The following is a 12,734-nucleotide window of genomic DNA, read 5'->3' on the forward strand; positions in this document are numbered from 1 at the left end:
GAGAGCACAAACAGGTGAGAGGGGCAGAGGGAGAGAGAAAAGCAGACCCTTGCTGAGCAGGAAGCCCCATCCAGGACTCGATCCCAGGATCCTGTGGTCCTGACTTGAGCTGAAGGCAGATGGTTCACCGACTGAGCCACCCAGACACCCCTCCCCGCATCTTTCTTGAGCAGCACCACCAATACGCTGACAGGTACTCTGTGTCCTTCTAGACGTGACTGATGATGGCGCTGTCTGGTCATGGCTTTTTCAGAGGATCACAGAGGAGGAGGGCCTGCCTCTTGCCAAGGTGAGCTCGCCTGTCTATCCCCGAGGAACAAATGTTGCTTTCTGGGTTTCTTTCCAATCAAATTCAGATGAAATTCAGACAGTATACTCTGTGTTGGCGAATTGAACATAATACTAAAACAAAAATCATTTACCTAATGTCAACTGCTTGTATATGGAAATGAAATTATTTTTATATACAGATTTTATGTAAAAAGCTATATATACTTTTGAGATTCTACATATGTAATTTCCCTGGTGGGGAGAGCATTGAGTGGTTTTCTCTGCCAACCGTTAGCTGATTCGAGAGGACGTTTACCATTGGCAACACCAAACATGGTTTTAAACGCTGTGGTAGGATCCTGTCCCTCAGTAACACTTTCTCCTGCTTGGATGAAGCATTTTGTAGTCACCGTCCTGAATGGACTGGACAGACATGTCCCCCAGGAAAAACAACTTCCTAAGGCATCCAGTTCACTTACTTTGGGGTCGTTGGACTCAACCACTGTGTTCCATCTGGGTTCCTAAAGTCATTGAGGGAAATAAAGCTCACACAGACAGTGTAGCATGACTTGAGCCTCACGGTGTCCTCTTTTCTGTACCTGCAGGTGACAGGAGCATCCAGTGAATGCGGTACGTATTCTGGAAACACCCTCTTCCTGAGACAAAACTCTAGATGTTAATACAGGTGGGGCATCCTTGCAATCCTCAGTCTGGCGAGCCGCCCTGATGGGGTTGTGGGGGTGTGGGGCACCAGAGATTTCCCAGGTGAAAAAGTGTGTCCATGTGTCTACAGTCCTAGGAAGCCATTGTATTCCCTGTGTGGTGTGTGTGTGTGTGTGTGCATGAGGCTTGGGTTTGGGGTGTCTTTTGTGGCTCTATGTGATATGATTATTTGTGTTTTTGTGTGGGAGACAGGGAGAGTCAGACACAGAAAGAGAGATGCAGAGAGGGAGAGGGAAAGATGGAAAGAGTGAGAGAGAGATTGCATATTGTTCCAGGAGGTGTATCCCACTGCCACTGCACAAAGGCCATTGTCTACATTCTCAAAAAAAAAAAAAAAAGAAAGAAAGAAAGAAAGAAAAGAAATTAAAAGAAAAGAAACGAAACGAAAGACGAGATAAAGAAATCTTGTCACAGCGCACACATTATAGCCCTATTACCGTGGGAGGCCAAGCGGTGGCCCTCAGCTCATGCCTGGGAACCAAATGCCTCCATATGCTCTAACCCCATTCATAGTGAGCAATACTCCCCGAGGCATTCTGCTGCAGAGGTGAGGTGAGAGGCACATCCTGGAGCACATTTCTCTCTTCTCCTCACCACATCCCTTATAATGGGAGCAGAGCAAGACCTTCACTTGGCTCCATGGGAGAGAGGCTCATATGCAGCTGCCCGGAGACCCTCCCTGGCTGACGGGAATTCTAGAGGCCTGTGTGAAGGCTGCTGGGCTGGCAGCACACACTGGCTCTCATGGTCCCTCTGAGCTGGTCTCCTGGGACTGACTGGGCCCAGGACAGATGCTCTGGGAAGTGGGGCCAGGGTCTTTGCTCCTGTCAGATCCCACTGACAGCGATGGGCCTGGTCCCCACATCGTGGTCACGGCCCACCCTCGGACCTTCCATCCATCTGCTCGGGGCCTCCCCTAGTCCTTCCATGTCTCAGGGTCTTTGGTGAACACTGCAGGTACTGGTGTTTATGTGGCCACACCAGCTGGAGAATGCCCATCACCCCACTGACAGACTAGGGGAATTCGGACAAGTACCATTACCTCTACTGTCACATTCATCTCCTCTCTGGGCTAGGACACTTACGGGCTGTCATCAATAGGAAGTGTGTCTCAAGTGCCCAAGATGAGCCCAGGCACAGGGCAGTCACTTGATTGCCCAGTTGATGGTCACTCTCATGGCCCAGCATCACCCCAGGCCCGTGGCACCTGCCTCCATGTTAGCTGCATTGGCTCATTGATCAACTGATTGACTAGGGAGCATGTCAGTAAACCCATGATCGTTCCTCCACTGTTCCCATTGCAGAGAACAGTCTGGTTGTTGGAGGTGACAGGAGAAGGGAAATAAGAAATTAATGATTCAGGGAGAGAGGAGGGAGGGTAGCAGGAGGGAGCAGAGGAAGGTAGGAAATCATGGGGACAGAAAGTCATGGGCACCACCGTGGCTGCCGCTTGAAAGAATGTGCTGACAGGCACTGCTTCCTGGTCCCAGTTATGAAATCTGAGGGCTGGGAAGGGCCCAGAGACGCTGGACGCCTTTCTCATCAGTGAGGTAAAGGGATCACGGCCCCATGGGTGGTGAGGTGGGGGGACTGAGGAGCCGAGGGCATCACTGAGTTTTGGGGTCGGGGACATAATCCCCGGGGCAGTGGCCTGAGTCCTCACTTCACCCTGATTGTCCCTTTCCTTTCCCAAGACCAGGCCATGACAATGCCCACTGTCGTCCGTAAGGAAGACAACTTTGCAGGATGCGAAGACTCGGACCCATAGATCCACCATCCGCATGTAATTTATTTCCTCTTTCATTTTTATACTCTTTTTTTTTTTGGTAAAGATTTATTTATTTTATTTTGGGAGAGACTGAGATGGCACGAGTCGGGGAGGGACAGAGGAAGAGAGAGGGAGACCCCAAAGCAGAATCCCCACTGAGGGCAGAGCCTGACATGGGACTTGACCCCAGGACCCAGAGATCATGACCTGAGCTGAAATCAGGAGTCACATGCTTACCCGCCTTTGCCACCCAGGCACCCCTCTCCTCTCTCTTATTGAGAAGGTCCTTTTTGTAGCTTTGGCCATGTTCCTCTTTCCTGCTTTTTATGATCCTCCTCCTGCAAGACCTGGGCTCCTCCAGGCACTTGATGTTCTTGGATCTTCAAATCTATCATCTCTCTCTTCAGCCCTGTCATTTTTGGGGTCCAAGGCATGAGATGCACAAATGTTCTATTTCTACCAACTGTCACCAGCTCTCTTGGGAATCCTCTAAACCTAACCCCTCTCCTCTTCCAGAAAAAAATGTCTGATGCTCATGTGTACATTCATCACAATCCGAATTCTTGTTCCCCACGACTTCACCAATGATGATTTGGCTTTTCAGGGCCAACTCTAGACAACCTGATTGGAGCAAAATCATTCATTTGAGAAGCATCATCGGAAAGGTCTTGGGTCAAGACTCCCATTTAATTCTTTTTCTGTTTTGTATCTGCTCAGTTAAAATAATTCTTCTCATTTTCCATAAACCCTTGTTGCCATTCACCCAGAAAACTCCCGTTTTCTTATTCTAATCATTCTACTAATTATTACCCTTGATAGGTCAGAACATCCCTGACGTCACTCCTGGGTTTCTGACTGCTGGATGTGCCATCCGTCCGCGGACCCCCCATGGTACGTCCCTCCGGGAACTTCTGATTTCATCAAATGAAATGAATCACCAAGGTTGGACATTCCAACTCCTGTGTCAGCTCCAAAATATATATATATATATATATATATATATATATATATATATATATATATATATATATATATATATATATATATATATTTAACTGCTAATTATCTCTCCATAGGTTGCTTACGGGCAACTTAAACTCATCAAGTCCAGAACTAAACTGATCTCTGACCTCACCACTTCCTCAGGCCCTCATATACAGCCTGTTTCTTCTACAGGGTTCCCTGGCTTAATAAATGCACGAAGCCTGATCTTTGGAGTCATCCCTACCTTGCTTCTCATATTCAATCACTTCCTGCCAATTCTACCTTCCAAGTAACCTTAATACATCAATTTCCCTCCATCTTTGCCTGAAATAGGCAACAGCCTCTCCTAACTGGTATTCCTGCCCTACACATGCTCCTCTCTAATGCATTATCCATTTCACATCCTGAAGGAGCTTTGAAAAATGGAAATTTGATCATGATGTTCTCTGCCTAAACTTTTAAAAAGTCTGAAATCATTATAGTTAATATCATCACTCGCATTAATTCTGCCCCAAAACAATAACAATGGCAATTGTAACAGCTTTCTAGTTCATCTATTTTGTTTATTTATCAAACTCCTAAGTTCTTTACAGTATTTCATTTACTCTTCCCAGTGACACCACAAAGAAGTTATGATGTTGTTTACAAGAGGGGAAACTGAGATAGAGAGGAGATCAAGCAGCTTTCCCTAGGTTACCTAGCCGGAAATTGGAAAGCGGGGATTTGAGCCCAGGTTTGCTTGATTCCAGAGATGGCGTTCTTAACTGGCACTTCATATGACTACAGCTGCTATGATTTGGTCCCTCCTCACTTTTCTAGCGTCATCTCAGGAAATTCTTTCCTAGGTTAATAATCCAGCCATGCCAGTCTTCTTCCTGTTCCTCAAACATGTAGTCCTTCCTTTCCAGTTCCTTCTGTCTGGAACGTTCTTTCTCTCCCTGCTTCTCTGAGACAGGTCAGGTATCAGGACTTGCTGATGTTGTATCTCATAGACATCATAAAAAACTCCGGCTCTTTATGCCCTTTGCTGTGTAGTCCACAGCCTCTATTTCATTTTTCTGGGCCATGAAATAACACAAGCAGTACTTGGGCATGCTGCAGAAAATGCTAGCTTGGTTGATTTATTAAATTTCCTAGGTCTGATTTGTCTTACAATGATTTGGGCCATTTGTCCTTGAGATAGTTTGGCACTTTGGGGTCAATGTATTCAATCTGAATTGCAGGAGTGTATGCTTGAGAAACCGTACAGTAGAACATTGGAGGCCAAAGCTGAAAAAAGTATGCTACAGCTTGCTACAAAGAGTCATGTATACATGAGAGCCAGTTCAGCAAATGGAATTTTTGGATAGCCTCCATGGTCATCCCAAGCAGCTAGAATTATTATCCACACACCCTTCTTATGGAAATTGATCCAGCACTTGGATAGACACATACCTCGGGCTCTCAAAATTAGAGATATCTGTGATCATCCATGACTTTTTGGGGAAGACCCTCAATTACCATTCAAATTCAGCATGAAGGATTTTCTTGAAGAATCGGAGAAAGAAGACTAAATATCACTGTTAAGAAACAGAAAATGGCGGGCAGTGTGGGGCACCTGGGTAGCTCAGTTGTTAAGTATCTGCCTTCAGCTCAGGTCATGATCCCAGCATTCTGGGATTGAGCCCCCCCATCAGGCTCCCTGCTCAGTGGGAAGCCTGCTTTTCCCTCTCCCACTCCCCCTGCTTGTGTTCCCTCTCTTGCTGCCTCTCTCTCTGTCAAAAAAATAAAATCTTAAAAAAAAAAAAAAAGAAAAGGAAAGAAACAGAAAATGGGGGCGCCTGGGTGCCTCAGTTGATTAAGTGTCTAACTCTTGATTACAGTCAGATCATGATCTCAGGGTCATGAGATTGAGCCCCACATCAGGCTCTGTACTGAGTGTGGAGTTTCTTAAGGTTCTCCCTGTCCCTCTCTCTCTGCCCCTCCCCCCGCTCTCTCTCTCTCTCTCTCTCTCTCTCTCTCTCAAAAGTTAGTAAATAAAAATAAACTAAAAAACATTTCTGTTGCTTAGTAGTCTTAACTAATCTAGAAAGGAACAACACTATGAACGGGTATTTGATCTTAGGAACCCACACTCAAATTGCTTCACTGCTTTAAGTAGCAGCATTAACCAAGCCCAATATGTGTTTCAAGTCCAAGAAATAGCAATGCATTTCCAAGATGATATTCTTATACACTTAGTAAATAGAGTGTCAAGCCTCTTGACACCGTGGTTAACAATATAAAAATTTTAGTTTTTCCTAAGAGAAAAGCTCTATAAGCTTTATTAATAGAAGTTTCTCTGCTTTCTATCACATAGAAGTAAAGAAATGAACAGAGTATTCTTTTCAATTATTCCTTTTTTAAAAAGAATAAATGCCTAAACCCAAAGGTATATAGGAAAGACCTCACCATGTGCTCCTGATATTTGTGTTGCATCATGAGGATAGTCTGTCACCTGTCTGTAAAGGAGAAGAGACCTGAGATGTTTCTTATTAAGACTTCAGAAGTGCTTGAATATTTTATTAGCTTCATTTGAAATTTGAATATTTGAAATGATATACTGCAATCTACAGTATGTTGCAAAAAAGTGTTTAAAAATAATATATTTTAAGTAATAGTGGTGGAATTCACTGAACCAGTGGAACCTGATCATTTAAAGACTAGTGCCGCTTTGGAGGAAATTTGAGAAAATCTTCAAGTTGGCAATTGAGTTTGTCCCTCACCTACCTGGCAACAGAATTCAGGAAATACAAGATGAACCACACATTTGGCAATAGCTATGAGAATTATCACATCCTTGGTGAGGAAATTTAGAAGTACCATCCATGGAAAGTCTGAGAAAAGCAAAGCTTTCCACCAGGAAACCTCAGTGCTTTAAAGCTCTATGCTATCCCTGGGATGGTTTCAGTTTCAAGTCCCTGCCATTTTCCATTTAAAGTGAGAATAGTGCAGTTGCTTTCAGAATTGTCAGCAAACAGAGTCAAAGAGTATTAGATTTCAAACCCAATGGGGGAAACTGGCAAAGTCTATTTTAAACAGTTAACATTACCAGATATTTCATGCACCAAAATATCCAGATGGCAATCCAGCAGGACAGGTCTAAAATTCACTTACACAGAAGTTATCCAACTCAAGTCTTGGAAAAAACTCCAATTTACACTCTGACAACCTGAGATCCACCCCCAGCTCTGGAAATTTTCTAGCTTTCCCATAGACATAAAGATAACGCATACTTCACAGTGTTGATTTGAAGATCATCTGAAATAATGTGAACATTTTATAAACCATGGAACACTGTGCAAAGTATTCTCTCTATCTCCATTCACTGTTTCTGGATCATATCCTTTCCACCACCTCTAGGTTTTTGTTCTGTGAAGAATTCCTGACACACACGGAGAAGATCTCCATGGAAAGGTAGAGATGGAGATGGAAGTGATGTGTCTACAAGCCAAGGAACACCAAGGATTGCTGGCAACCACCAGAAGCTGGCAGAGACACATGGAACAGATTTTCCTTCAGAGCTTTCCTTCCTTCCTAAGATTCTCCTTAGGAGAGTCTCCTTAGGAGAAACCATACTGCTGATACCTTGATTTCAGACTTCTGGCTTCCAAAACTATAAAAGTAAATTCCAACTGTTTCAAGCCACCGGATGTGTGGTCATTTATTACAACATCCCTAGAAAATGAATACAGACTTTCATCTGAAAGCTGAACATTCAAATTTCTTAATACTCAGCAATCCCATTCTTTGGAAAACGCCCAAATAAGCTTTTGCACCTGAAAACCTTACTCATAAAATGATGCATTTTATTCACAAAATACTGCAACTTGTTCCACCATTGATTGGATAATGTGATAGAGTCACAAAGTGAAATATTTATACAGCAATGAAAATGAATGAACTACAGTTACATGCAACAACATGGAGAAATCTTAGAAATCTAATGAGCGAAAAAGTCAGTCCTGGAAGACTACATATGGTACAATTTTATTTTTATAGAACAAAATACTAGCAAGATTAAGCAAAATATTAAACATACATATATCTGTGACTAAGCAGTTTCTTTTTTTTTTTAAAGATTTTATTTATTTATTTGACAGAGATAGAGACAGCCAGCGAGAGAGGGAACACAAGCAGGGGGAGTGAGAGAGGAAGAAGCAGGCTCATAGCGGAGGAGCCTGATGTGGGGCTCAATCCCATAACGCAGGGATCACGCCCTGAGCCAAAGGCAGACGCTTAACTGCTGTGCCACCCAGGCACCCCGACTAAGCAGTTTCTTAAAAGCTAAATATGTACTTACCATATAATTCAGCAATTTCACTTTTAGGCAGTTATTCCAGAGAAATTTAAAGTTAGGTTCACACTAAACCTGTATACAAATATTCATAGAAGCTTCATTCATAATACACAAAACCCAGAAACAAACCAAATGCCTCCAACAGGTGCATAGTTAAACTGTGGTGCATCTATACCATGGAATACTACTTGGCAATAAAAAAAAAACTATTAATAAACATAAAAACTTGGATGGATCTCAGATAATTATATCCTGTAACAAAAGCCAATCTCAAAACTTTGCATACTGTATGATTCCATTAATATAACATTCTCAAAATGACAAAAACTAGAGATGGAGAACAGATTACTGGTCACCAATAGTTAGAAGGGAGTAGGCGAAGGAAGGTGACTATGGCTATGAAAGGATGGCCTGAGGACCCTTGTGATGGAACTACTCCATTGCTTGACTGTGGTGGTGGCCACACAAATCTATACATGTGATAAAATTGCATAGAACTAAACATATACACGGACAAATAAGTGCATGTAAAACTAGTGAAATCAGAGAATCAAGTTGATGGATTGTACTAGTGTTTAAAAAAAAAAGTGACCTCCCACCTCCTATAACTTCAGACTCTCCATTCATTCATTGATTCATATATTCATTCAACAAATATTTGCTGAGTATATTATATATGAGCCATTATGCCATCAAACTAATTAATCGAAGTTGTGAGATATACTACAATGGAAAAATGTCCAATTCCCACAGCATGTAAAACAGTGAGACCTCACCTTGCCATCTGGGTCAGTGAAGGCTTTCCTAAGACAGCATTGCTTAAGGTAAAACTTAATGGATGAGTAAGCAGAAGCTAGCTAAATAGCTAGGATCTTGCCATTGGGAGAAGGAAATGTTTCAGGCAGAGAAAATGTATGTGTTAACTCAACTGTTGCCTTGAGCTGGGAAGCAACATGGCTTAGAGGAACTGAAAGATGTTCAACAAGACTGGAGCAAAGAGATTGGGGGACAGAGATGCAAGATGCAGATGAGTTATTCAGGAGCTTGACAAGAGTGTTGTAGGCAAGTGCATGGGAGGGGGTGGCTGAGGAAGACTGAATAAGAAGGTTCCTGGAGATAAGAGTGTCAAGGAAATAAGACACCAAGGAGTTGTATGGGCCATCAACAGGAACAATGATCATTGTAGGAGTCAGATCAGAGAGGAGATGGATACCAAAGAGCAGACGGAAAGAAGTTTTAATGGTGGCACCAAGGAGTAGCTGGAGAAGTTTTATCTTACACCCCATAATCTCTATTAACCTCCCAGGGTTACAAATAGTAGTAGTAGTTGTCATCACCGTCATAGTAGTTAGTAGTACTAAAATTATTGATATGGGCAAGAGATCAATTGCTGTGTGGTAGCACAGGAACTTATGTGTCTTAAATGCTAGATCAGATTGATGCCTGGGGAAGGGAGTGAACTTTTTTGATAGAACTCTCCTGTCTCCAGCTTGTCCCTCTGTATTGGATTCTTCCAGTTTACAGGTAAATCCAAATCTTCCTTATTGTAATATCCTCTCTTAACCCTGCATCTATCCCAGCATCTGCTCACTCTTTACAGCTAAACTTACTGAAGAGCTGATGGCCATGGAATGATAGTGTCAGAGTTGTCCCCGGGAAGAGAAGGACATTGGCTACTAAGTTCACCTCTATCCCTGTCTTTCAGCTCCCACTCCATGGGGGTCCACTGACATGATGGAAGATTCTTTGTATTTTATCCTGGCTTATGAAGAGAGGAAAAAAGTTGAGAAAGACAAAAGCTGCTTCTTGTCATAAAAAAGCAGAGGAGAAACTTTCTGCAGGCATGAAGTTGGGCAGCCGTATCTATCTAGTTACAAAGGTATAGCCACAGGAGAGCACTATTGCTTCTCCACATGACATGAGATAGAGTAATGTAGAGAAAAGATTAAAGCCCAAGCAGATCACTAGGAAACCTGGAGTTGCCTGACAGCCAACAGGAACTTCCTGCAAAGGACTTTGATAGTTGAGGACCATTTCTCTCATAGCACAGCCTTCCGTGGAGAAAAGCACCTGCCAGAAATTCAGGGTATTCTTGACAGGAACCCAAGTGCATAAGCATTTTTCACATTAGAAAAAGAAAAATTCCACAGATCTGTGTATTGGATACAGGGACACCAAATATAACAAAGCATTAAAAGAGAATAGGCAAACAAAATGGCAGTTCTAAAGAGGATGTGGAGTTCCTTGTGGCTGACAGTGAAGGAAGAAAGCAAGCAAGCAAACAGCTAAAAGCTGAAGAGTTCAGAATCCAATAAGAGAAAAGAGGCTAGTTATAGATGGTTATTCTGGGGTGAGATCAGAGCTGTGGGGCCTCTCCCACACATCAGCCACAGCATTCTTACTGTTGGGATAGAAGTCTACAGAAAGTCAGACTGTCAATGTCCAATCTTCCTCCAAATAGACTTTCCATTTCCAGAACTTTCTCTACCAGAACTCTCTAATGGCATGCCAAAGGAAAGTATGAATAATTAGAAAGGAAACCAAAGGAGTGGGGGATTCAGATGGCACAGCAAGAAAAGAAAAGAAAAGAAAAGAAAAGAAAAGAAAAGAAAAGAAAAGAAAAGAAAAGAAAAGAAAAAAAAAGAAAAGAAAAAAAATCAAACCGAGTTGATGCAATAGAACTATCCTTGGATGAATCCCTGCAGGGAGCAGTTGCCACAATTAAAAGACAGTCACAGTGACATTTATAACACATAGAAGTAAGTGACTAGAATTAAGTAGCAGATTACTCTCCCAGATGTTCAGTCTCCCCTGATGAGAATTAAAAGTAACCTGGAGAAACAATTTTAAGAAACTATTCAAGAAACAACAAGCATGAGCAAGGATGTGGAGAAAAAGGAACCCTTGTGCACTGTTAGTGGGAATGCAAACTGGTGCAGCCACTGTGGAAAACAGTATGGAGGGTCCTCAAAAAATTAAAAATAGAGCTACCCTGTGATGCAGTAATATTTACTGGGAATACAGTAATACAGTATTTACCCAAAGAATACAAAAACACTAATTTGAAAAGATACATGCACCCTATGTTTATAGCAGCATTATTTACAATAGCCAAATTATGGAAGCAACCGAAGTGTCCATCCATAGATGAATGGATAAAGAAGATGTAGTATTGGGGTACCTGAGTGGCTCAGTAGGTTAAGCATCCAACTCTTAATATCAGGTCACTTCTTGATCTCAGGATTGTGAGTTCAATCCCCACATTGGGCTCCATGCTGGCTGTGCAGCATACTTAAATAAATTCAAAAAATAAGATGTGGTATATATACAATAGAATATTACTCAGCCATTAAAAAAAAAGAATAAAATCTTCCCATTTGCAACAACATGGATGGAGTTAGTATAATGCTAAGTGAAATAAGCTGGTCAGAGAGCGACAACTACTATATGATTTCACTTATATGTGGAATTTAAGAAACGAAGCAAACGAATAAAGGGAAATAAAGAGACAAACCAAAAAACAGACTCTTAACTATAGAGAACAAACTGGTTGCCAGAGGAGGGGTGGGTGGGGGATGGGTGAAATAGGTGATGGGGATTAAGGAGTGCACTTGTCGTGATGAGCACCAGGTAATGTATGGAAGTGTTGAATCACTATATTGTACACCTGAAACTAATACAACACTATGTTAACTATATCGGAATTAAAATTTTAAAGAGAGAGAGCATTCCAATACAGCTTTAAAAAAGATTATTATTTACCTTTTCTTAACTTCAGAATTATAAAGTACAAATTCAGTCAAAATATGCTATATGAATATTAATGCATGAGCATGAAAAATAATGCAAACACTAGGCAATTAATGGGAAAGCTTGAGGTTCCCTTTTGTTTGAAACATGCCTGATTGTATACACTCTGACACATTTTGTTAATATTTTTGGTGTGTGCATTACACACCTTTCTAAATGAAACTATGTGCAATGTTTTGCAGTTTTCTTAATAGACTGATATCTTCATACCACCAGGAGAAACATTAGATTTCCATTTTTATGAAGTAAGAGACCAAATTAGCATTCTTGTTTTTCAAAAATAATGAGCATGTATGTCAACCAAGTGTGTTGAGGCTTTCATGTTTTATTTGTTTATTTATAGAAAGTATGATGCATCTCTTTTCAAAACCCAAAGACTAGCCCTTTGGTTTGTAGTTGTGTCGGAATAGATGTTTGTCATGTTTGATCACAAGAGGTCAACGAAGACCAGCACACGCTGTGATAGCTTACTGAGCATTGCCCACTCACGCCGATTCTCCCTCCTCAGCTGACAGCAACATGACCTTTTCTTTCACCTTTGTGATAAAACAGTTGGTGAATCCCCTTGGTACTTACTTGCATCCTCATGATTTTCAGCTCCGAAGCCCTGCATCCCCATGCCTACTCTTTATGATATATTCTCTTATCCATTGCCCTTCCAGGCACCACAACTTTCTGGTTCCCCATCTACTGCTGTAGTTTCTTCTAAATCTGTTCTCTGGACTTATTTCTCCCTCCCAGTTCAACCTTCAAATATTTTTCAGGGTTCCATCCTCAGTTACATTCAACAAGCATTTTTGAGCACCAACTAGTGCACTGGGTGTGATGATCAACGCTGTAGACGCAGAGATGAACAAGACA

The 12,734-nt window shown here is 41.9% G+C and overlaps 1 long non-coding RNA gene across 1 annotated transcript; it reads left to right on the forward strand.

Moving 5' to 3' along the window:
• The first annotated feature begins 211 nt into the window (after positions 1–211).
• LOC123800693 (uncharacterized) lies at positions 212–3,723 on the forward strand. The gene is made up of 4 exons (XR_006781978.2): positions 212–289; positions 876–900; positions 2,688–2,776; positions 3,581–3,723. It is a non-coding gene; the product is annotated as an uncharacterized LOC123800693 (long non-coding RNA).
• Positions 3,724–12,734: the final 9,011 nt, after the last annotated feature.

This window comes from Ursus americanus, chromosome 26 (genome assembly GCF_024610735.1).
Source record: "Ursus americanus isolate L20-20 chromosome 26, mUrsAme1.1.p, whole genome shotgun sequence".
NCBI classification, from domain to species: domain Eukaryota; kingdom Metazoa; phylum Chordata; class Mammalia; order Carnivora; family Ursidae; genus Ursus; species Ursus americanus.